At 33.6% G+C, this 24,263-nt stretch overlaps 1 protein-coding gene across 2 annotated transcripts in view; it reads right to left on the bottom strand.

Moving 5' to 3' along the window:
* LOC145291482 (uncharacterized) overlaps nt 1-24,263 on the bottom strand; it is an 848,143-nt gene that overhangs the window by 678,322 nt on the left and 145,558 nt on the right. Inside the window, exon 1 of one of the 2 annotated variants that reach the window (XM_080137394.1) lies at nt 7,202-7,443. The exons of the other annotated variant lie outside the window; for it this stretch is intronic. The gene's annotated coding sequence lies outside the window, so the exon portion shown is untranslated. Of the gene's footprint in view, nt 1-7,201; nt 7,444-24,263 lie in introns of those variants that run through there. 2 annotated transcript variants of the gene reach the window in all.

Raw genomic sequence — 24,263 nt, 5'->3', positions numbered from 1 at the left:
TTTTTTGGACAAAGTTTAAAAAGGAAAAATTCTATGGAAGAATTTAGCTTGGGAGGAAGGTGATGTAATGGAATGACCTAACATCCCTTCATAGATGAAATGAACTATACCCTCTCACGTGACTGAGAGAGAAGGAAAAAAGACAGGAAGAGAATAAGACAATATGTTGAGTAACTCTTATGTCACATGTATTCCCTTGTAAATAAACTCCTTTGTCTTTCACCCATAATTCCGTGTTTCTTGCTGTATTCTTATTTAAAGTAAGGATATAACAGACGTTTGAGAGTTGATGTCGCCAGAGTAAAGGAAATGTTGGTAAAGGAAGAAATCCAAATTGAATGGATCAGGGAGCAGGAACAGATCGCAAACTGTTTGCCAAATATGGGAGCCTCTACTGAAATTTTAAGAGACTTGTGTTAATAAGATGTTTACTTAGTTTTATTGTTTTTGTTGTTGGAACTCTGACTTACACCTGACACCGGAAGACACCAACAATGTTAAAATCGGAGTTATCGAATTTAGTCATGTCACTTGTCTCGGGTAACTTATTAGAATTGACAACAAAAAAAATTAGTTGAAACCGATGTTTTTTATCTGAAAACTCTATTTATTGACTATAAAATCTCGTCCCAACAGTGTAAAAGTGCCAAAGAAAATACAGCAACATTCTTTTTAACATTACAAAAAAAAGCAAAAAAAAAAAACATCTAAAGTTTCATTAAGAGAGACTGAAAATCACATTAATAGATTAAAAGATGTTAATTTGATATATTTTTTTAAATGTGAATTTAAGCCTATTCAAAATTTTCGGCAAAACTGTTTTGCATTTGAAGTTGAGCTTTCATAATATAAAGTTGATCCTTTTCTGATTTGATGCTAAGCCTTCTCTAATATTATGTTGTGCATTTCTAATTTGAGAGTAAGAAGGTGTTATGAAAAACTTCAATCTGGCTTATAAAACCAAAGTATGAGGATATTTTTTTTCCAGAAGGAAATGTTAAATTTATCTCCAATTATCAATCTGGTTTTAAAGATCATTAGAGGTACATTCTCACGAATCATGGACGTTCCGGAGATAATGCTTAATTCTTCAACAAATATACAGGATAATATTCTAACAAACAAAAATCATCCCTGTTCTTTTACAAAAGAAAAGCATAATCATATATAGTTTATCTATGATAATATAAATGCACCACAAGAAAGAAACTTTAGTTAGGTTAAAACAATTTCTACTCGACTGCTTTCATTTCTGGAAAACTGCCCATTAAAACAACACATATTTTCTGTCATTTTTTTTAAAATTATTTTCCTTGGATAAGTATACTGTCTAAATATTTACTTAATATTGACTACTCAACCTACAACATTACACACGCATTATATATATATATATATATATATATATATATGGTACTTGTACAGTTTAATCAAGACATTAAAAAAATGAAAATATCGAAAAAAAAAAAAAAGAAAAAAGGTTATATTGCACGTATCCATTGTTAAACAAAGTTCTCGGGAAAAAATTTTTACTTAATTTCATCAAGTAGTTTTTTTTTTTTACAACAAAAAAACAATTTGTTATTATACCAAGCAAAAGGTTCGATTTTTAGGAAGAAAAGCTAGTATTAAAGATCGGGAGTGAATGTCGGCGCTTTAACTGGAGTTATCTCCCCGTGGTGTGTTTAACAAATTCCATAATGGCTGACTTCAACACGCTCTCATAACAATGTATTTTTCTGCTGTAAAAAAAAAAACACAAAAAAACTACTCCATCAAATTAAATGAATTTTTTTTTTCGGAGATCTTCAGTCCAAAACGGATATGTACAATATAACCTTTGTTGGATTGTTATTTTGTCAGTAAGTCAATTAACTCCCTGCATTGCTGAATAGTTTTACATGAACAAGCAATAGTACTAATGTTCTTAAAGGGATTATCAGTTGTTTACCATGAAACACTGTTTCGGGAATTTAAAAACAAAACAGTACATTAAATCATGGTTCCCCAGCAGTGTTGATCAAATACCACCTCCCTCAAAACACATGAACAAAAATATTTTTGATACTGGATCTAGTTTTTTTCCTCCAGATAAATTTAGGCTGACCAATTCATGTCGTTTAGAAAAGTATTTCTTACCTGTGTCACCCGTCCATTTTTCCATAAGTTAATGTGCCTATTATTTACAAACTACTGTTTTTTATGTAGTGCTTGGTTGAATGATTTTAACGAGGTTATTAATAGTGCTCAATGAAACGTGCAGGATATACTTTAATTTCAAGTAACCAATTTACATAGTCACGACAAAGACAATATTTCGATCAATTAAGATGGATTCAAGAATTATATTTCTCATGTAATCGGAACTTTGGGTCACCTAATGATGTCATTAATTGTACATATGGACGTGTAAACATTGGCATATTTTTTATTTATTTATTTATTTTTTTTAATAATTTTGAAAATGAAATAAAAAATTGAGGTCCCGAGTCAGTAAAAAACAATTTTTTAAAAATGGGATAATTTCTACTAATGATTAATTTGAAGTATGGGGTGGACAGAACGGCTAAAAAATAAAATATAAGTTTATAACTTTCAAATATTTAGCAATTTTTATTTTTTTTCAAATTCGAAATCTATCCAATCATTATCTTGTTTTATGAATAATAAACTTTAAGAATAAATAGAGTAATGTAATTCGTAAAATTGGTGCAGTATACAATTTGTATGAACCCCCCCCCCAAAAAAAAAAAAAAACTTTTGAACAATGTCATTTTACAAAAGTTGAATTCCAAATCTAAGGAAAAACATTGGTAAACAGACGTCATCAATAATTTTAGAGTATTACTGAATAAACAAAACAAGTTAAATATGAAACTTTTTAGAGAAAAATAAATAAATTCTTACTTGTGTACATTCATTAATATTCTAATTAAATAAGCATTTCCTATTTTATCACAACAAAATTAGATTAATTAAATAAAATTATTAAATTTGCGTGATCTAGACTTTTGTGTTAACTTTGACTTTGACATATAGACGTTTGAGGTCCAGGTTTTGAACCTGTTCATCGTTCCAAGGGAAAAATTTCCTAGACAACTTTGTGGCATGCGTGGCACAGAAACCCAGGAATTTGCACTTCCATTTAGGAGAATGGACAATATAAACTCGGCAGCAATCTCCAATGGGCGTCAAGTCTACTTTTGAATGCGTTTACCGTTTGTACAACTGCATCTGGGAGATCATTCCATGTATTGACAACCCTCTGTGAGAAGGTTCCTTTGCGGACATCTAACCTACAGCGTTTTTTTACGATTTTGATGCTGTTCCCCTTGGTTGCGCTGTTTTTGTTGATCTGAAAAGACGGCTTTCTTGTATCGTAGATCCCATGGATGTACTAGATCAATCATGTCACCACGATTTCTCCGATGCTCAAGAGTGGGCAGTCTCAGGGTTCTCAATCTTTCAGAATATGACTTGTCCTTCAGTGATGCCAGCAGCTTGGTTGCTCGGCGCTGTACGTCTTTCAGATCACTGCATAAGGTCTTATGGTGCGGCTGCCAGACAGAGTGGCAATACTCCACTGCCTGCTTCCCACCTGACTACAACTTGGATGTCTTCAAGTCCAACGTTAACAAATTCCTAATGAACCGCCCCCCTTAAGTAAACACTTCATCAACTCTCCACACTAACGTACTGTACTAGCAATAACCCTTATCCCTGAGTGGCTTCCGGGCCTTGATAAGTGGTGACCACCATGTAAAAAAAAAAAAAAAAAAAAAGGACGCACAAGGCTCTTGTAGAGTTGCACAAAGACTGTATTCGAGAGGAAGTCAAAAGTGTGGCGAATGATCCCTACAACTTTATTTGCTTTTGCGATGGATTTAGCTACATGTTCCTTGGAACTCAGTTTGTTGTCGATGTAGACGCCTAGGTCTTTCTCATGATTATGCTCTTCCAGTGTTATCACTCCAAGCGAGTTGGCTTTCAATGTGTATTTAGCCTCTGATCTCCTGCTCCCTAGTTTCAGGACGCTGCATTTCTGTGGGTGAAAACAGAGCAACCAGTTCTGTGACCAGTTCTGCAAGTTATCTAGGTCAGCCTGTAGGCTGTCTGTGGCTCCTGGGATGTCACTACGTGTGAACAACTTTGTGTCATCTGCAAACAGCTTCCTTTCACTTTGGCAGAGTTTGGGTAGGTCGTTTATGTAGATGACGAATAACATTGGGCCAATGACACTTCCCTGTGGTATCCCGCTCGTTACTGGTGCTGGTCTTGATTTTGCTCCGTTTACTAATACACACTGTTGCCTAGCATTTAGGAACGCCTGAGTCCAGTTGAGGACTTTGCCCTGGATGCCATATGACTCAATCTTTGTCAGGAGGCGACGGTGAGGCACGGAATCGAAGGCTTTCATGAAGTCCATGTAGACGATGTCGATACTTCCTCCTGCATCGAGAGTTTCTGTCCAGGTATCCATAACATTCAGAAGCTGAGTAGTACAGGACCTTCCCTGTACAAAGCCATGTTGCTCTGTGCTAATAAGATGGGTTTCCCTTAAATGCCTTATAACTTCTTCCCTGACGAGTTTTTCCATCACCTTACGGAATATGCATGTGAGACTAATTGGTCTGTAGTTACTCGCTTGTAGTCGGCTTCCCTTCTTAAAGACGGGGGAGACTGTTGCCTTTCTCCAGTCCTGTGGTACTTGTCCCTCAAGCAGAGATTTACGGAAAAGCAGTGATACTGGATGTGCCAAGGTACCAGCAGCCTTTGAAAGAACAAGAGGGTTGATGCCGTCTGGTCCTGCAGCCTTGTTGGTCTGTAAGTTCTTGAGTAGTTTCCGTACTTTTTCCTCAGAGATTTCGAATGTTTCTAAAGGTACGTTGTACTCAGTAGGTGGTGGGTCGGGTAGCGGACTATCGTCTTCTCGGGTGAAAACGCTCTGGAAGAAATCGTTTAGTATATCTGCTTTTTCTTTGTCTCATGTTGTTTTGCTTATATCTTCCATTTTTAGGTTTCCTATTCCCGATTTCGTTGTCGTCTTGCTTTTAACGTATTTATTTAACATTTAAGTGAAAAAGTTTGTTTTTTTAATGTTTGAAAAATAATTATGCAATTTTTATATAAATTTACATGAGAACATTTGAAAACCTGAAAATATTAGGAAATGATAAAACATGGCTTTTTCTTCATAATGTTGTTATTGGAAGGTCGCGCCCCCCCCCCCGAAAAAAAAAAGTCATGTAATTGGCGAAATTCTGATTTTTTTTAACAACAACAACAAAACAAAAACAACGACAACAACAACGTAAATACAAATTTTTTTTAATCATTTCATAACATTTTCAGGTTTCCAAATGTTTTCATTTAAATTTGTATATAAAAAATGTTTTCTAAAATATGTGACTCTCCATCTGCAATTTTTAGTTGTACATTTTCTTTAAGTCGGTACCTTAAGATTTTAATTTATTGAAAGAGTTTCAGAAAACGGATAATTATTTTTCCATATATTTTTAAAGTTGATTTATTCGGAGTTTAAGTTTCAATGAATGTATGTTGCTTTTTTTTTTTTTTTTAACACATAAGTAAATATACATTTTTATTTTCCTTTTAGAGATTAACTTTAATCATTCAAACACAATCAAAACTAAAAAAAAATTATGATAAGCCTCTTTTAAGGCACATAGTTGTGTGTGTGTGCGTGTGTGTGTGTGTGTGTGTGTTCCCCCCCCCCGCCATTCTTGCCTGTACTTAATATTTTACAAAAGGATTCCCATTTGTTTTTTTTTGTTTTTTACTTATAAGTGAATATTTATTTAATTTTCTTCCTAAATTCAAGTTTTTTCTTTGAATCTTTCCTTTTTATTTTGTTTTGTAGTCATTTCAAAAAGGCACTTCTTAAAACTATTAAAATTATCATAAAATCAAAACATTTTAAATAACTTTAATCGCTTTAAACACTTTCATCAAAATAATCATAGAAAAAAAAAACATATTCATAATTTGAGACGGAAGTCACTATTTTTATTGTCATTTTATCTTCCCGTTTTCTAGTCATGTTTCAACTATTAATAAATACAAAATCAAACAGTTGCAAACATGATCATTATTTGTGGAAAGAAGAGGAAAAAGAGAAATGAGGACGTGGCGAAAAGGATAAAGAGAGCTGAGAAAATATGTATAAAGTAAGAGTGAAAGGGAGGAGAGTGAGAGAGAAGAGCAATATAAGGAAAAATGTAGGAGTGAATATGAGAAAGAGTTAAAATCAGAGTGAGTGAAGATGAGAGAGAGAGAGAGAAGATGAGAGAAAAAGATAAGAGGGAAAAAGAGTGAAGATAAGAGAGAGAAAGAAAATTTGAAAGAGAGAGAATGAAGATGAAGAGAGTGAATATGAAAGACAGAGTAAAGATGATAGAAAGTGAAGAAGAGAGAGAAAGAGAGTTAAGATGAGAGAGTGAAAATAAGAGACGTGAGAAGAGGGTGTGAATATAAGAGAAAGTGACGATGAGAGAAAGGGAGAAACTGAAGATTAGAGAGAGAAAGTTGAGAGAGAACGTGAAGATAAGAAAGAGAAACAGCAGATGAGAGAGAAAGAGAGTGATTGAGAGGGAGAGGGAGAGGGAAACTGAAGATAAGAGAGAGAAACAGAATATTATAGAGAGAAAGAAAGTGAAGAGAAAATGAAAATAATAGAGAAAGTGGAATGTAATATAAGGAAGAAGAAACTGAAAATAATAGAAACAAACTGGAGATAAGAGACAGAAAGTGAAAATGAGAGAAAGAGAGAACATGAAGATAAGAGGGAAAAAATAAAAATAAGAGAGAGAAAGTTAAGATGAGAGAGAGAGAAAGTTAAGATGAGAGAGAGGGAGAAAGTGATGATGAGAGAGAACGTTAAGATGAGAGTGAAAATAAGAAAGACAGTGAAGATAAGAGAGAGTGAAAAAGAGAAGTGTGTGTGTGTGAGAGAGAGAGAGAGAGGGAGGGAGACGAGGGTTGAACGAGCCAACGGTAACAGATGAGAGAGAGAGAGAGAGAGAGAGAGAGAGAGAGAGAGAGAGAGAGAGAATTAAAATAGATAAAGATATAAAAAGCATCAAGAGAGCAACGAGTGACAAAGAGGCGAATCATATGAGAGAGAGCGAAAGCGCGTGAGCGCGCGAGAAAGAGAAAGAGAGAGAGAGAGAGAACTACTTACCTCCATAATAAAAATGTCATTCTCAGTATTTCTAATAATAATGTTATTGCTTTTCTAATCAGCGTATAATAGCATCACATATAAAACCGACCAATTACGTGTTTCAATAGCAAATCAAATTATGACGGCGGATAGATTTTTGGATTCAACAAGGCAAAGTGCCATTTCCGACAACATCTTATAGCGATCAAGTGATTTCATTTAAATAAACGTCAGCAGTTCGTGCGCGCGCACGCACACACACACACACACACACACACACACACACACACACACACACACACACACACACACACACACACACACAAATAAACTATGATTAAACATCTTTATAATCTGAGATAACTATCGTTTATTATAATTGTTTTGTCGGTAATAAATAACGACAATTCAAAGCAGCATCACCAGGTATAAAATTTAACTTTTGTAAACTAAATTTAATATGTAAAAATGTGAAAGATAAAAAACGTGATGTGAATAAAAAATAAAGTAAATAATATGTGATGAATTAAATGATTAATTAAATAAGATAAATATGTGATGAACGAAAAATATGAGAAAATGTGACTGAACGAAACGAGATGAATGAAAATGTGTTTTGAAATGAATGATGAATCGCTACTATTATATAAAAGGAACTTTGTGAGTTCGTTCCCTATGGACCCCAAAACGGCTGGACCGATATTTTTTATTTATTTATTTATTCATTTTTTATATTTTTTGATATGATAGAAGGGCGTTTGAAATAAATGTTTCTGTTAAGAACACAATTGAACTATGATATTTGATTTGTGCATTTTAAAGTTTAATTCAAGCCATTATATAAAAATAATTTTATAAAATCAACACCTTCGGGTCAAGGTCACAATGTAGTATATATTTTGATGCTATTCTTCACCTTCCCTGTCCTCAGTCAGTGGAAGAGAAATTCTTCATGCCTGAGACAATTTTTATTTTTGTTCCTATCTAGAGTACCCTTTTTGGGGGAGCAGGATTTTCCCCACATTAAAAACCGACCTTATGTCTAACTCTGCCGTTGTGAGGGAGGCAAATAAATAAAAACAGTAGGTTATCTACAATGCAATGTAAACTACAATGTATTACGTGGGAAGCCATATGAAGTTTCCTCCCGGTGCACCGCGGTGGGTCCCATACTAGAGTAAGCAATTAATCGATTTGATTAAGAAATTGACGATTTCACCGAGTTTAATGGCAATAAAATATGGGAGTGTGAAACATTCGTCGATCCTCATTCAATCTCGGGGAAACGTCGTGTCTCTCTGCTAGTCTAATATAGAAATGCCATAAAATAAATATGATACGTCTACATGTTATAAATGAGATGTACTAAATGAAATAAATCTGAGAAAAATGTTATAAAAGAAATAAAAATAAAATGCGATAAATAAAATCTAATAGAAATAAAATGTGATAATATTTTAAAAGTCCATTTACTTTTATTTACTTTATTTTTTACTTTAATTCACACCAAACGAGGCACACCGACACTAGGATATAAAGGGCTTACTGCAAATTGGGAGCTAGATTTATAAGGACTTCCTAAGAGGGGAGGTATGCAGCAAGATGTTTGTTTACATTACATTTAAATCTTTGCATGTTGATACAATTGGGGCAGTCGGGAAGGAATTCTCAAGGCAAACAGTTCGAGGAAAGAAGCTATTACAGTAAAAAAAAAAAAAAAAAAAGCTGGGGAGCTCTACAGTGAAAGAGTGGGATTTTGTTGCTCGTCGGATTTTTTTTTTTTTTCGGCATGTGGAGGTATTTACGTTTAGGGGACACAAGTGGAGCAAGTTCGTCGGATCAGTTTTTTTGTTTGTCCTGTTTAAGTTTGATGTATGATTTTCATCACTAACTGCATCGATTAAATGGACGCATCTTAAGAATGGATCTGTGGTTTATTTCTTCACTCCCGTCCAACAATAATGCATAGTTTGAATAAAAAATATTATGAATAAGCAAGTCAGATACTTATGCAGAGAAGTTACCATGCTGAAATAATAACGTTATTATTTAGAAATCTATTCTTAACATGGAAGGAAAAACATATCGTAAAACTTGAATTTAACTTAAAAATACTATTTATAAAACATAGCACGATAATTTCTTCGTATAAGCACCGCAAGAAAAATTATAGTACAAAAAAAGTCTTTCTTTGCTATGGTTGATGCATTTCTCTACGAATGGACATACGTATCAAAATATCGAACTTACATGTATCTTGTATGTAAGTTATAAAAAAGTAAATGAAATGTGATCACATCTGATTTGTTTTTTTAATGTGGCAAATAAGATTTAAGAAATGTGATAAAACCATATGCACAATTTGCGAGTCAGTTGGTGAAACTTTCGAAAAGATTCTACTGATATAAAATACGGCTGCTCTTGGCTTAAATTTAACTGAAATTTATGTAAATATAGAAGAATACTCGTCTACATACAGTTGCACCACTTTTATGTGTTACTAGCGGTGGGGTGGGTGAGCTTGGCTTTGCCCGGTCGTAAAATATGCTTAAATATATTTCAATTTGTCCAGATTTCGTGTATATTATTATAGAGTCGTAATTTCAAAAGTAAAAAGAGTATTTGGGTGCCATCAGCTAGAATTGAAACCAAACGCAAAACAGTAGCATTCAAAGGTGGTGACGTTACCACTCTACCAACGTGACATGCATTTGAACTGATTAAAAATTAAAAATAAACTAAAATGAATGTACAAAATATATAACGATTTTTTTTTAATGTTGACCCAATTTTGACCCCTTATAAATTATTTTAACTGGCTAAAGACCTATAAAAGAACGGACCATAAAAAATCCAATCATTTGAGGCCCCTAGCACCGCTCTAGTTTTGGGAGAGATAGAGTTTGAAAATATGGAGACAAACAGACAGACATATAGCCTTTTTATATATTAGATGAAGATTAAAATCAAGATATAATCCTACGAAACCTTATGTGCAGAATTCTTATTCCAATTTTAAATAAAATTCATCAACGTGGTCTAAATTCTAGAAAATGTCTAAAATTTAAAACTTAAGCTTAAGAGAACTTAAAAAATTGAACGAATTTTACTGAATTCGTGTCATAATTTTTGAAAAGAATTGAAAATTTATTTAGCTTTTGTAGCAACCGCTAAATACGGAGTGAACAAATCTTCAGCAGAGACATTTTCATAGCAATCACCGTTTCAACGTCTATATTTATCAGAACACGCAAGCACACAATGTCACGATTTGCCCATCTGCATACATGCAATAAAGGAACTACGTTGCGTTCCACACACAGTGATACAGCAAACAGGCTGGAACATTCGAGAACGTATTTATATAAGGATTCACCCGTGAAAATCAAACCAGTTTTTCTCTTCAACACCCATCGTTCAATAAAGGAACATAGTTCCTTTATTGCGTATGTGCAGATGGGCAAATTGCAACATCGTGTGCTTGTGCGTTCTGATATCTGTGAGCATCGAAATGGTGATTGCTGTGAAAATGTCTCTGCCAAAGATTTGTTCCAGCCAAATGTAACAGTCGCTACACCTTTATATATATATATATATATATATATATATATATATATATATATATATATATATATATATATATATATATAAATGGTTTCTTCATTATTTACTGCGTTCCGATCTCTGGTTCCTTCCTGTAAAACATTCACAACAAAAACTCGTCTTCTACCACCACTGTGAAGAACATTCCTTTTTTTCTATGGATATAAAGTAGAACTGCCATGAACAGGGTTTCTTTCCAAGAACTTCTCATCTATGTAACATGTTGCCACAGGATTACTTCACTACAAACTACAACATGGTTACTTTCAAGTCCAAAGTCAGTAAATAGTTGACGAATTGTCTTAAACAAATTTTTTCAATATTCGTCCATCGTTTTCTGTCCTCTCATGGTACTGTTTCATCCGCAAACTAAAATCTTATTAACCCGTATCCTCGAGTGTCCTTTGACCTTGATAGGTGATGACTAGCATCGTGTTCATTGTTAACAACAAATAAAAACGGTCTAGATGCAATTTAATTGATCAAAGTTGAATGAAATAAACTGATTCTTCTCCTCAAGCTAAACATTATCTTATTCATTTTCTTTTTTAAGTTTTTCCTAATTTTTGAATATCAATTTTAATTTTAAAAAAAGAAAGTAATTTTTTTTAATCGAAACTAATCTGCTGAAACAGTAGATTAGTTTAAATTTTGAAAAAGAAATTAAAATTAAATAATGAAAATTAAAAAAATAAACAATCGTTGATTTGAAGAAAAGGATCAAATACTTTTTTAATTTTGAAAATCTGACTTTTCTGAAATTGATAAAATGAACATGAAGAAAAAAAAAGATAAAAACTTGAGCAGATCTTAATAAACATCGTATCCGCCAAGTTAAAAGACTAGTTATAAACCAGCAAAGATGATTAAAATCCGAAGCCGAGCGTCGGCAGAGCGGCAACGGAGCATTTCCTGCTTGCTCATTTGTAAAGAGAATGTTTTGTTGAACAGCAAATCTACCAGCTGCAACGAGTCGGAAAAATAAAAATATGCCCATCAACAAACAGAATTCTTAAAGAATGAAAACGCAGTACACAAAAAAACAAAAAACAAAAAAAAAACAGGGTACACGGGTTTATGAATGTGCAATGAGATGCAGCAGGAGATAGGGGAGAAGAAGGACCACATTCCTGCGACATATTACAATCTCCAATCCTGACTCATTTTGTGTAAAACAAGGAAGAAAAGTGTATGTTGTGGGGGTGGGTGGGGGGGGGGGAGAATTTTTTTTTTTAAACTCATAAAGATAAGATTAATATCGCTACAACTGAAAACAGTAAGAAATTGATATAATCTGTGGTTTTAAATTAATTTATCCTCTACTGCTCCCCACCTGAACTTTGAACTCCGTTTTAACAGTTTATTGGCAACATCGCCGTCCCCCAACTGATGCTGATCAGGAAGAACATATTTTTGTCACTGTACCTTATTCCATTATTTCCACATTTTCAAAACTGGTTCATTAGCCTATTTATTTACCTCCCCACGAGAGTAGACAATGTCCCAAAAAATTTGATGTCATTTTAAATGCCAATATCTCACAAACTACTCAGTGTATCTTAATAAAGCTGCAGAAAGTTTATGTTGAATATCGTAAGTTTTATTAGTTAACATTTCAAAGAAAAAAAAAACAAAAAATTGTAGATTCTATAACCGATTTCATAATTTTCACAAATTTTCAATATAAGCGCCGCCTGTGACTCTGCATATGTCAAGTCGTTAATCAAACTTTTACCAAACACGTTGCAGCATGTCTTTGGTAACATTCTCTATTGCGGCAATCATTCTCTGAAGTTGTTCAACGTTAGCAGGAAGAGGGGCGGATAGACAAGTCTTTTTACATATCCTTGGAGGGAAAAAATCACACGGTGTCAGGTCAGGTGATTGTGGTGGCCATTTCAGTAGCAAATTGTCTTCCTCACCACCACGCTTGATTCAGCTCTCTGGCAGATTCTCATTGAGATACGCCTGTACAGTAAGCTTCCAGCGAGGTGGAGCCCCATCCTGTTGAAAAATGTTTCTATACAAGCTGTAAAAATTTGAGGTCATTTCAACAAAAATTTCCAAAATAATTGACCTGCAAAATAACGTAAATTTTTTTGGAACACTCTAGGCAGGTTGAACCAGCTTCCTCTAGACACGGAAATGTCAAAAGAACATTCAATTCACAAGCAGTCCACAGTTGCATGTATATTCCAGTCAGGAGAGATGTCGATGTTAGGCTTTTGCAGTTTTCATAAGGAAGTGTTGACATCCTCCTACTTATAACGCTTGGCGTTCCCAAATGGTCACTCCCTCTGGTACTGACCAGGTTCAACGTTTTTTTAACTTTGGTGATCTAATGAGAACCGGTGTGTCAGTATGATTAGAAAGCAGTTAAACACAAAATCGATATTACATAAAACAGTTGTGAGAAGTCTAGAAGGGAAAGCGTCATTCAGATCTCCACTGGAAGGACGCAGAAAGTACTAAAATTAAGAGGCCTGTTGCCACACAAATTCCAGAAAATCAACAGTCGTTATCAGCCAGAAATCAATGGTAAACAGTAGTTGCACTAACGCCAAGTGATTGGCATCTTGAAAAAGGCAAAGAGTACTAAAAATCTAGAGAGACTTGTTGTCACTTAGACTCCAAGGCAAATCACAGATTATTAATAGTGATTAATCACTAATAATGACACACGTGAAAACTTCCAATGAATAAACAATAAACAAGAAAAATTTTAGACTGATATTTCCTATTTGTGATAAATAAGACCCAACCAGAAATAGGTTAGTTTAGAAGTAAACTTTTAAAAGTCGAAACCTACCACCACCATCACAATGAAAGCAGACTTATCCAGCGTTGATTGGTTATCAAATATGTTTCAAATAACTAATAAAACCTGGTAAAGATATAAATCCATTCATTCTGCCCATTTATAAATTAAATAACAAATATTGTTCTTCTTTCATCCCTATTGTGCATAATGGTAAGAGTGCTCACTAGCTGGGCTGGCAGAGCAAGGTTCAATCTTCAATTAAGTCATATGAAAGACTAAAAAAAAATAGTACTTGATGTCCACTTGCTAAACATTCAGGTGGGTTAAGGGTAAGTGAAGTAATCCTAAGAAAAGAGTATCATCCTCTCCATACCTCGTTGTAGTAGCTAGGGAAGCCTTCAAGTTGTCCTCGACTATAGTCGACCAGTTTACTGTTCTTCTAATCTAATATAGAAAAGGCAAAATGTGTGTGAATCGTAAAAGCCTTCGACATACATGATGGATCCTCATAAGATCCGTATCATTCTTAAGCTCGATCCTTCTGACGACAAATATTGAAAAATTACTACTACCACGTTTTTTTATTTCCCCTCGGGGTTCCTTACCATCTACACACACCCGGGGACAGCAAAGATTGATATGGCGTTAAACAAAATAACCAAATCTTTGGCTGCACATTATTATAATAAAGGAAAAAAAGTAGAATAATTTAAAATCTCATTCCAAATATGCAATTGCTTTAGCATTGAAACAAAATTCACAACTGAACTGCAGACAGACAGACAGACAGACAGACACGGATATTTATATTTTATTTTCTTAAGCCAAAGGTTCTCAACCAGAGGAAAAAAATTATATAATCGAGGATAAATAATTGAAGTACCTGATGATTTAAAAATAATTATTTCTTTTCAGACTGTGTCATTTCTAAGAAACGTAATACAAAATAACTTCCTAATTTTCGATTCAGAAAAACGTTTGATTTTCTTTATTTTTTGTGATACAAACGTATACTATTTTATACAAAACCTAAAGTCCTAAATAATAAGGCTATTTTTGACCTTCTTTAATTTCTATCACTTTATGATGGCAATGATTCTTTCTATTTTTTTTTTTTTGTATGGGAGTAGGGAGTAAATGAAAAAATACACAAATCTGATGGGGTCAATGATGGAGGAAAGGTTGACAATGGCTGCCTTAAGCTAAAAATGTTATTTCTACATAAACATGGCAAGAAACCTAAAATACTCTTGCAATTAATGATAAAATACATTTTCCACAAAGAGTAGATAAAGCTTTATGGAACAATCATGTCACTATAACTAAATAATCTAAGCAGACAAAGATCTGGATCTGCCCCTATATAAGGAAACATTAATTGGATATAGAAGTTTTCCTGAAAGGGATTGGTTTGATTCACATGTTCTATGAAAGTATTTTGTATTATTTATTCTCAATTTAGCTACCTTCTTACGAAGATCCAGTTAAACACGAGATCAGTTTTTAGTGTGGGGAAAGCCTACTTCTCCCCCAAAACAAACCCTCTTGATTGGGATAAAAATTAAAATTGTCTCAATCTAGAAAGATGTCATATTCACTGGTCAAGAATAGATGAAATGAAATATAGTATCAGAACAGATACTACAATTTGCTCCAAGCTTCCTAGGCAAATAGCTAATGGCTAGAACTAGTGTTACTAAATGACAACATCTAAGGAATTGCTAGATGTTTGTTTATAATTGCATTTTAATTTTCCATTACAATTATTATGCACCGGTAAATATATTTTATATACAATAGAAAGTAAACGTTTGAGAGTGAATATTACCAAGACCAACGTGGTTGCAGTGGTGGATAGCTTTCCTGTACAGTTTATGGAAAGGGATGTGAGTGCAATTCAATTTTTTTGTGATACAAGTGTAGTGGAATTACTGGTAGGTTGAAAATAGCTAACTAGTCAGTGTGTAAGAAGTCTATGACAATGGAGATAGTAGAAAACTCAGATGTGAAGAAATTATAAGTGATTGGTGAAGTTATTGAGGTTGTTCAGATGTTTTATGTTGGTGATTGTAAGAGTTAGAAATGGATGGAATAAGTTCAGGACATTTCTGCAGCACGTTACCACTGTTGATGATGAGAACAGTTTATCAAGCATGAGCAAACAGTATATATGGAAGCAAAACCTGGCCAGTGAGGGTTAAGGACATGGGTTGCATGAAGAAAAATGATATTTGAATCATACAATGTGAGTCTGAAAGACAGGTTTATATCTGATGCCTTCAGAGTAAGATTTAATCTAGACAGTATAGGGAGACTTTGATGGTATATCCATGGTTAACGAATGTTTTAGGCAACAGCGTATGTAACAGGGGCATATTATTATATACAAAAAAAAATAACATTTAAAAGCGTGTTGTCGAATACCTCCTCCACAAAAAAAAAAAGCAAAGAAAGATTAAAATTTAAAACTAATGCTTTATTTATATTGTTTATATTAATCGGATAATTGTTCTCATCTTGAGCGTTATCTGTACAACGTTTCGGTCGGTGTAACCTTCAACCTTCGTCAGATGTAAAAGTCGCCATTTTTTGGGTAAAACATGGCGACTTTTCTGTTCTTGGCCAGTGAATGTAACATCTTTCTAGACTGAGGCAATCTTCCCAATCAAGAATGTCCATCTGATGAAGGTCGAAGGTATCATCAACCAAAACGTTGTGAAGATAACACACAAGATGAGAACAATTGTTTGATCAATCTAAATAATACAATCATTCATATCTCATCTCAAAAATTTAGAAATTTACTAATGCTCTATTTATTGCTTATACATGTCTTGGAACGGGTGTTCTACCACTTATCATATAATTTATTGTATGTTTCTAAACTTATTTCAACAGTACTCAATATATTAATAGAGCAAAAGAATTGTATAAAAACACCCATTTGACAACAAGTTAAACATAAAAAAAAGGAACATATACAGCAAATATTAATGAACATTAACGTTTGAACAATATAATAGTGAAACGACACAAAAGAAATTTAACATAAAACGATACTCAGTTGGCAAACCATACAAATGGAGGTGAGGCAGAGTATAAAATTACTATGAATTATTTATTATCAAATGTTCAACACAAACATTTGCGAAAGTACTTGCACAGAATTGTTTTAACATTGGCTTGAAATCAATGGTATCAGAATATCATTTTCAATACATAAGAGCTCAATATGCAAATCCGTATCTAATATATAAAAGCAAGTTGGTTGGATTTTTAAAGTTACACCTAAACAACAATGCATCTGACAACTCAATATTTGCTTTTGATTAAAGATTTTTTTTATCCTTGTAGCATGTTTTTTTTACACTACATTCACTCCAAAAAATAATTATTCTATTAAGAAAAATTATTACAATGAAGACAATTTTTAAATAATGATCTAAAAAGTCTCAAAATTCACTTCTGTTTCTCTTGGAAAATACTTATCCAAGTTAGGGAGTATGTTAAAATTTAAGCATTTTTCATTAATCATTTATACAGCTGCTATTGTAGTGCCGTTCCTAGCTACATGTAGTGCATTTTGGTGATAGTATGTCATTGGAAAATGCCAAGAACAGCACTAACAATTAATAAATATGTAGTTAAATTGGTGACTAAAAAGTGAATAAAAACATGCTAACTCGGAAATGAGATGAGATAAAATGAATTTACAAACGAAATGTATCAATAATTTTACAGAAATGTAAAATATACTTTAAAAGACCAAAGTTTGTTAAGAAGTTTTAAAGTTCTTTAATAAGGAGTAGACAAAAAATTGTGTCAAAGTTCTATTGTGTGTGTGTGTGTGTGTGTGTGTGTGTGTGTGTGTGTGTGTGTGTGTGTGTGTGTAAAAGAAAGAGAGAGGGTTTACTTTCTGGGTATCATATGTTCACTGAAGAGAAAGGTGCAGGCTTAAAGGATTTTAATGTGCATTCCAGCCTTCTGGATGGGCTTGGAGAGTGGAGCCCAAGAAGAGGTCTAAATTTTTGTTCATCAAGCCATTATTTTATAGGCTTGTAGAATTTCACACTGGATTACTAGTTCTGGAGTCTGAAATGATTTTTATTGGTTGGAAAATATTTTCAATCCACATGTTTCTCTGAAAATTCCTTGCTTTTGGGAGTGAGGAAGAAAGCAAATCCCAATGAAGGGAAGAAAGAAAAGAGATAGCAACTAAAGTCATTTGCTCTTTAGCATCTGAAAAATCCAGTCAAGAAAGCAGTGAAAAGGGGGGGAAAAAAAGAGACAAAAAAAAAAAAAAGAGACAAAAAAAAAGAAAGAAAGAAAAAGTAAACCGGATTTTTAATCTACCACACTATCATTAATATAAAAAAAATATTTTCTACATTTTTTAAATCTCTGCTGGCTTTCATGTAAACATTTAGAACCATTTATCTGAAATATTCATGTATTTAGCTTTTACAAATAGTTATCTATCAGCACATTAGGCAAATTATTCTATTAACAATTATTTACCTTATTGTTTTACTTATATGATATAAGCGGCAGTTCAATAAAGACTTATTACTCTTTACTTCAAGATAAGTTTATCTTTTATCCAATGACCTCATTTATCAAAAAAGAACAATTTAGAATGATTCCTTTTATAGCACATACAAACAACGTAGATTTTATATAAAAAGATTTTTACTTTTACTTTCTTATTTTTCTCAAGGTTTTGGGGCCCTATTTATAGAGTCATTTTGCAACTAATTATATCTGAGAACACATATTAAACAGGATAGTGTTGTTTTATGCTCTTGTAAACAAAACAAAAAATAATAATAATAATCGATATGAAGATAAATGCTTTCACCTGAAAGTAAATGACCCATTATATAAATAAAATCAAAATCATTTAAAAAAAAGCAAGAAACAAAAAGAAATATCATCAAAATAAACAGATGTGTAGAAACCACGTAGTATCAACTAAACAACTAAAACTATTAGTGTTACCGTTTATGAATCGCATTTATTGATTCTTGGCATACACAATAAATTAGTAATTTACTGATGAAAAAATAACATAGTACATGATTTTTACTTTAAAAATCTTTTTTTTCCCCCAAAAAAAGGCAATGTGTTAAAATAAATTAAACATTGTAAAAATGTTATTTATTTTTTAATTAGATAAAATAACAGACAAACGGTATGAGTGGGAAAATGAGAAAGAAAACTATGATTAAAGAGTTAATCTAGTATATTTATTGATTGCAAATCATTATATATATATATATATATATATATATATATATATATATATATATATATATATATATAAAGCTGAACGTCTGTGTGTGTGTGTGTGTGTCTGATCACGAATAGGCTCCTATATGGTTGACTATTTTAAAAACACTGATTACATATAATGATAGAAGGTGTATCGAGGAACAGGAATGGGTATGTTTGATCTGGCAGAACGGTGGTTCATAAAAATTGTGGGGCCTGTGTTCGCATCTGGCCCCCAAAATATGGAAATAAAAAACGAAAAAAAAAAACGTTTACAAGGGTTTTTGATATAAATGTACATAAGAATACTTTGATAAGTATGTTTCAACTTAAATAGGGATGGTATAATAAAATTGTGGGGTCTGCGTTCGCGCCTGTACTCCATGGAAATATGGCACAAACTTTAACAAAGACTTTTCATATCGATTTGCGTAAGTATACTTTGATAATTATGTTTCAGTTTGAAGAAATATGGTATAATAAAATTATTGGGTGTCCATTCGCGCCTGACCTCCATAGGATGTAAATATGTCACAAAGTTTAACAAGGTTTTTTAAAAGGGGTGAGGGTCCACAATAACACCTTAACTTTAATATTAATTCACGTTAGCTTTTATTTATTTTTTTTGAGTTGAATCATATTGTGTCGAATAAATTCACCTCATAAATTCACGTTCTTAATAAAGTGAAAGCCAAAAAATAAGTCGGAATTTTACACAATTCTCGACACAAATTTTGCATAACTCTGTTTTTTTCCTTTTCCGCTTGCACGTGGCACTCTTTCGAAAATAGATAAATAATAAAAAACAAGAACGTTACTTGTTATCGTGTCAAAAGAAGGAAAAAATCCAGCTCACGTGATTACGTGTCTTTTTAAAAACATTTACATAACCTTTTTATTTTTATTTATATATCTGTTTAAGCTTTTTTTGTCAGTGTACTAAAAGGAATTCAGTTGATTACAACCCTTTCTGCGTGTTCTTTACATTACAATAGTACAACCCTGAATCTGATGGTGCAAATACTACACCGTTCAATACTGTAAAACTGAAATGAAACTGTTCTGCTTGAAAAGGGCACCATTTTCTTCTTATTCATATTTATATCGATTCTTTGCTTTAAAAAACTAAAGTAATTACGTGTTTACTTTTTTAATATCCCATTTTGCTGTTTCGGATTATTTTACTAAAGTCAGCATTTCTTCATAGTTAAGGATATCCCAGGTAACTGGCTTATTAACCGTCCCCTTTCTCCAAAGGAATGAACCATGTGCTGTCTCCAGCAGGATGAGTTAATACTTTGGAGGACGGCCTCTTTAAAGAGAACAAATATCACACTGATTTTAGCATAAAAAGCCCGGATGAATTAGCCTGGAACGTATTGATGGTAGACACTAGTCAGATTGAAAGCAGATTTTGATATCTGTGCATGTGGCCATACAACATTGACTGACTTGATTTTAAGACTTGGAGTAAAACTGAACAAAAGAGAGTACTTTTCACACTTTTTTTTTTCTACCCTACAAAGTTAAACATTGCCAAAAAAACATATTTACAACTGACAGGTTAAGTGTTTTAAGTGGAAAGTGGCCAAACCGTTTTCACATAAGTTTGTTCTTTTTTTTCATTTTGTTGTTTTAACAAAAATGTGGCCAAGGTTTAAAAGAGACCCAATAAGTTGATTGATTTATGAAAAAACGAGACAAGCAGCTTTCATCTCCAAGATTAGATTTATTATTATATTATTATTATTATTATTATTATTATTATTATTTTCCTCTCCATCTGCGCCCCCCCCCTCCATTATCAAAAAATGTGTTATAAGCACAAAAGCTAAAATGGCCAGGTAAAATAAAAAATAGACAAGGAATATGTCGGACTTGAAGACATCTAAATTGTAGTCAGGTGGAAAACAGGCAAACGGAAGAGAGTTCTACAGGCGTGCACTTCTAAGAAAGAAGCTTTGTTCATGGAATCTACGTTTTGATTTAGGCATAGATAAACAGTGGGGAAAATTATTGACAGTGGTTTCAGCTAGATGGGTGTTTTTTGTGAAAGATTGGCGAGGGGGGGGAGCAGAGATTGGAGCTCAGACGAGCACTTCCCATGGAAATAGTGATAAAACAAAGACAGGCTCGCAACGTCTCTTCTGTGGGAGAGATGTTGCAGGGAAGAGAAAAGGGCATCCCCCACTAAGACAAGAAGTCTATTTTGTACTCTGTCAACCCAGCATAGGCTGTTTTTAGCAGCTCCTACCCAGATGTGGCAGTAGTACTCCATCCTTGGACGTACTTGACTTTTATATAGATAGAGAATTGCATCAGCAGTGAGATATCTTCTGGAGCGGTAGAAGGATCCCACCATTTTTCCAGCGACCTTCGCAACAGACTTGATGTACATGTTCCATTTCAGATCAGGAGTAAAGGTCAAACCCAGAAGCTTGTCAAAACATGGAGCCTCTCCAAGACGAGAGCCATCTATTTCAATTGATGCCAGATGGGGATCAGAGCATTGATGATGTAAAGATAGGAGCTTGGTTTTAGATGCATTAAAAGTAACCAGCCACCTCTTCCCCCATTGTACCACATGCTCAAGATCAGAGGAGAGAGAACCAGAGAGAACTTTGTCATTTACGGCCTTTGATGTGTTGCCATAGCTAATCGTGTCATCAGCATAGATGTCAACGAATGATTTAAGTATGTGTTTTGGGAGATCATTGATGTAGATCAGGAAGAGAGTTGAGCCCAGGAAGGACCCCTGAGGGACTCCAGCATTAATACTGTGGGCCTCTGATTTCTGCCCATCAACCACTACTCTTATGAGCCTATCAGAGAGAAATGATTTAATAATTGACAAAACATTTCCAGTTATATCGTAGCTGGAAATCTTGTGAAGTAGGCCTTTGAGACATACCTTATTGAAGGCCTTAAATATGTCAAGAGCAATTGCCCTAGAAAGGAAGCCTTTGTCAAGAGATTCACTAATCCTATGAGATATAACCGTTAGCACATCTGTTGTAGATCTAGCAGAACAGAAACCATATTGTGTGTCACTAAGAAGGTGATTTCTGCTGAGATGGTTGACTACTTTATTTAATATGGATTCCAGCAACTTACTCATGACACACAGGAGACTTATTGGTCTGTATTGAGAGGGAGATGACTTATCACCTGAATTCTTAAATACAGGGCATACTGATGAGGTTTTCCAGGGTGTTGGAAAGCACTTCTCCTTAAGGCAACGCTTAAACAGTTTTGTAAGTATGGGGGCAAGTTTTGGTTGAAGCTTTTTCAACACTATAATTGGAATGCCGTCAGGGCCAGTTGCTTTACTGGAATCAAGGTTCTTGATTAGCTTGACGACATCACGCACAGATATTTGTATGTTGCATAGCGTGTTATACTAGTGTTTCATGCTTAAGCAATCATCAGTGCAGAAGATGACGATCAATGTTGGTCAAATAATTTGAACCTCACAATGAAGCCACCCATGGCTCCATTAAGCAAAGAAACATACCCTAGGGCCACTGTTCATTGTCACGAAATTAAGGAAAATTTTAACTTTAATGAAGTTTAACATTTAATACAGACGAACTTAGGAAGTTACGATCTTGCACACAAAGCTAGCTGATTGACTTTTTCAATTTCCCCAGACAGTGCTCAACTTCCAAAATTTTTTGTTTTATTTCTAAAAGGAGCAATAATAATTGCAAATCATAATGTACAAACAACAGCAGTACTGGTCAAATTTAAGCACATATGGAATGACAGAATTATAACACACTCAGCTCAAAAAGATTGATGCACTACCCTGGTCATCTTCATATTTCTGTAGACATGTGGGTCGTGGTTCCTGACTACAGAACTAGAGAGAAAGATATAGATACACAGAAATTAGATACTTCTCCAAGATCCTCAACATCTCATACAAAGTTTCTGAATTTTTGAAATGGGGATTTATTATTTGAGCTATTTGCATTCTACTGTTCTCATTTTGCATTAAACCTCCAATCATAGGTGTATCATGTCTAACTCCAGAAACTTTGTGTTGAACTCGGGAATCTGTACAGAATTCTGAACATATATATGATACATACATTTTTAAAATTTATATTTACAAACACATGTGTCGTTCTTTAAGATTCATCAACTTAGCGAGATTTGAAACCAGGACTTCAGAGTTGGAAAGCTGGAGCGCTCCCACTGAGCTTACTTCTGTTGAATGTACTGCATTTCTGAAGATGTCATTTATTTATTTTGCAATACTTTTGAATGAATTGAATTATTTATACACAAGTGCATTATTATTTAACTTTAATGCTAGTTAGGAATAATTTTCCTTTCACCAATGTGATACTACCAGATGGAGAGTGACATATATATATCATTATTATTTACTATAATAATTATTAAATACTTACAGATACTAGTGTTTCATCCTTTCGGGAATCATCAGTGCAGGGTGTCACGATTAACGCCAGTCGAGAGATTCGAACTCCGGCAACAGAAGTCATGTCTGGCTTCATTAGCAAGGACCCGAATCACTCGGCTACCGTCAACCGCGAGAGATACAGTTGAAATTTAAACATTAATTCTTATTAAATGTTTTTAACGTCAGCCAGAGTGATCTAATCATTAGATGCTGATCTGCGCGTATAAGCTAAGTTGACCGACTTTATTACAACTGAAAGTGTTCAACGATAAGAAACAAATTTCTTAAACGGGCTGACATTATTATTTACTATAATAATTTTATATATATATATATTATATATATTAAAGATGTTCCAAATATGATGACTAAAAAAGCCAGAGACACAAAATAACAGAGAGTTATTTATATGATGATATAGGCATGATAAATAAAAATAAATTTTTCATATTTATTCATTGATATATATATATATATATATATATATATATATATATACTAGCAAAGATACCCGCACTTTTTGTGGGACTTTGCTGTATGATCAAGTACTCGCTTTGTGGGTACTCAGGCATACAGCAAAGTTCCGACATTAACCTTTGATCCTGACTTTGAAAAATGGTGTGCACCATCCCTAGGTCAGAGACCATCATCATGTCAGGTTTGATCATGATCGGTCCAGTGGTGTGGGCTATAGGAGAATATGTATACATAGCTTATGACCCAGGTGGGGGACCATCAGCATGCCAGATTTGGTCATGATCTGTCCCCAATGTGTAAAACAACCAACATTTTCTACCGCTTATATCTCTCCCCCCCCCCGCCCCAAACGATCAGATCAATAATACATTTTATAAATACAATATCCCAACAACTTTCACCAAAATTATCAAACTGTGACTCCTTCGTATGTTTATGAACATTTCTGGACGTTTACTTAAAAATTGAATTTATTTCTATCTATTAATTCATTTATTTCTATTAATCGACTATTTATTTTTAAAAAAAATGGGGTTTGT

Source organism: Euprymna scolopes, chromosome 2 (assembly GCF_053919585.1).
Source record: "Euprymna scolopes isolate OS-2025 chromosome 2, ASM5391958v1, whole genome shotgun sequence".
NCBI lineage: Eukaryota > Metazoa > Mollusca > Cephalopoda > Sepiida > Sepiolidae > Euprymna > Euprymna scolopes.
The sequence above is the reverse complement of the archived record's forward strand: the minus strand, read 5'-3'. Positions and strand labels throughout refer to the sequence as shown.